Source organism: Arachis ipaensis, chromosome B6, assembly GCF_059453495.1.
Source record: "Arachis ipaensis isolate K30076 ecotype BB chromosome B6, ASM5945349v1, whole genome shotgun sequence".
In the NCBI taxonomy this organism is placed as follows: domain Eukaryota; kingdom Viridiplantae; phylum Streptophyta; class Magnoliopsida; order Fabales; family Fabaceae; genus Arachis; species Arachis ipaensis.
This window is the reverse complement of record NC_142441.1, coordinates 113443228-113446204: the sequence shown is the minus strand read 5'-3', so window position 1 is coordinate 113446204 and position 2977 is coordinate 113443228. Positions and strand designations below refer to the sequence as shown.

At 35.9% G+C, this 2977-nt stretch overlaps 1 non-coding gene across 1 annotated transcript; it reads right to left on the bottom strand.

Annotated features, from left to right (window-relative positions):
• Positions 1–1380: 1380 nt before the first annotated feature.
• LOC148562357 (small nucleolar RNA R71) lies at positions 1381–1488 on the bottom strand. Its single transcript, XR_015887077.1, has one exon. It is a non-coding gene; the product is annotated as a small nucleolar RNA R71 (small nucleolar RNA).
• Between the last annotated feature and the right edge of the window lie 1489 nt (positions 1489–2977).

Here is a 2977-nt window from a genome sequence, read left to right as displayed (position 1 = left end):
AATCAAATTTTCAATTTAAAAATCCTATCTTTTTCAAAAAAATCTTTTTCAAAAATCAAATCTTTTCCCTTTTTCTTAGTTATTTTCGAAAATTCCAAAAATATTTTTCAAAAATATTTTTCTTAATTTTATATAATAATTTTCGAAAATAACAATAACAATTAATGTTTTGATTCAAAAATTTCAAGTTTGTTACTTGCTTGTTAAGAAAGATTCAAACTTTAAGTTTTAGAATCATATCTTGTGATTTCTTGTAAATCAAGTCATTAATTGTGATTTTAAAAATCAAATCTTTTTCAAAACTAATTTCTATCATATCTTTTCTAAAATATCTTCTTATCTTACCTTTTTCAAAAAGTTGGTTTCAAAATATCTTTTCCAACTTCCTAACTTCTTATCTTTTCAAAATTTGTTTCAACTAACTAACTAACTTTTTTTTGTTTCTTAACTTTTTCAAAACTACCTAACTAACTCTCTCTCTCTAATTTTCGAAAATATCTTCCCTCTTTTTCAAAAATTTCTTTTTAATTAACTAATTATTCTTATTTTTATTTTTGATTTTAAAAATTTTCGAAAAATACTAACATTTTTCAAAAACCATTTTCGAAAATCACTAACTCTTTTTTCAAAAATATTTTTCGAAAATTCTCCCTCTCCCATCTTATTCTATTTATTTATTTATCTACTAACATCTCATCTCACATCTCTACCCTCCTCACAGTTGTGTTTTTTCCATTCCATTACATTCTTTATCTCCCTTTTTTCTTTCACTCACAAAGGAATCCCTATACTGTGGTATAAAGGATTTCTATTATTATTATTTTTCTGTGCCCTCTTCTTTGTCATATGAGCAGGAGCAAGGATAAGAATATTCTTGTGGAAGCAGATCCAGAACCTGAAAGGACTCTAAAAAGGAAACTAAGAGAAGCTAAAATACAACAATCCAGAGATAACCTTTCAGAAATTTTCGAACAGGAAGAGGAGATAGCAGCCAAAAATAATAATAATGTAAGAAAGATGCTTGGTGACTTTACTGCACCTAATTCCAATTTACATGGAAGAAGCATCTCCATCCCTGCCATTGGAGCAAACAACTTTGAGCTGAAACCTCAATTAATTTCTCTGATGCAGCAGAACTGTAAGTTTCATGGACTTCCATCTGAAGATCCTTTTCAGTTTTTAACTGAATTCTTGCAGATATGTGATACTGTTAAGACTAATGGAGTAGATCCTGAAGTCTACAGGCTCATGCTTTTCCCTTTTGCTGTAAGAGACAGAGCTAGAATATGGTTGGACTCTCAACCTAAAGATAGCCTGAACTCTTGGGATAAGCTGGTCACGGCTTTCTTAGCCAAGTACTTTCCTCCTCAAAAGCTGAGCAAGCTTAGAGCTGATGTTCAAACCTTCAGACAGAAAGAAGGTGAATCCCTCTATGAAGCTTGGGAAAGATACAAATAGTTGACCAAAAAGTGTCCTTCTGACATGCTTTCAGAATGGACCATCCTGGATATATTCTATGATGGTTTATCTGAGCTATCAAAGATGTCATTGGATACTTCTGCAGGTGGATCCATTCACCTAAAGAAAATTCCTGCAGAAGCTCAAGAACTCATTGACATGGTTGCTAATAACCAGTTCATGTACACTTCTGAAAGGAATCCTGTGAACAATGGGACGCCTATGAAGAAGGGAGTTCTTGAAATTGATACTCTGAATGCCATATTGGCTCAGAATAAAATATTGACTCAGCAAGTCAATATGATCTCTCAGAGTCTGCATGGAATGCAAGCTGCATCCAACAGTACTCAAGAGGCTTCTTATGAAGAAGAAGCTTATGATCCTGAGAACCCTGCAATAGCAGAGATGAATTACTTAGGTGAACCTTATGGAAACACCTAGAACTCATCATGGAGAAATCATCCAAATTTCTCATGGAAGGATCAAAAGCCTCAACAAGGCTTTAATAATGGTGGAAGAAACAGGTTCAACAATAATAAACCTTATCCATCATCCACTCAGCAACAGACAGAGAACTCTGAACAAAATACTTCTAATTTAACAAACTTAGTCTCTGATCTATCTAAGGCCACTGTAAGTTTCATGAATGAAACAAGGTCTTCCATTAGAAATTTGGAAGCACAAGTGGGCCAGCTGAGTAAAAGGATCACTGAAATCCCTCCTAGCACTCTCCCAAGCAATACAGAAGAAAATCCAAAAGGAGAGTGCAAGGCCATTGACATAACCAAAATGGCTGAACCCAAAGAGGAAGTGGAGGACGTGAATCCCAAGGAGGAAGACCTCCTGGGACGTCCAGTGATCAATAAGGAGCTTTCCTCTGAGGAACCAAAGGACTCTGAGGCTCATCTAGAGACCATAGAGATTCCATTGAACCTCCTTATGCCCTTCATGAGCTCTGATGAGTATTCCTCTTCTGAAGAGAATGAGGATGTTACTGAAGAGCAAACTGCCAAGTTTCTTGGTGCAATCATGAAGCTGAATGCCAAATTATTTGGTATTAAAACTTGGGAAGATGAACCTCCCTTGTTCACCAATGAACTAAGTGATCTGGATCAACTGACATTGCCTCAGAAGAGACAGGATCCTGGAAAGTTCATAATACCTTGTACCATAGGCACCATGATCTTTAAGGCTCTGTGTGACCTTGGTTCAGGAATAAACCTCATGCCCCTCTCTGTAATAGAGAAACTGGGAATCTATGGGGTGCAAGCTGCTAAAATCTCATTAGAGATGGCAGACAATTCAAGAAAATAGGCTTATGGACAAGTAGAGGATGTGTTAGTAAAGGTTGAAGGCCTTTACATCCCTGCTGATTTCATAGTCCTGGATACTGGAAAGGAAGAGGATGAATCCATCATCCTAGGAAGACCTTTCCTGGCCACAGCAAGAGCTGTGATTGATGTTGATAGAGGTGAAATAGTCCTTCAATGGAATGAGGACTCCCTTGTGTTTAAAACTC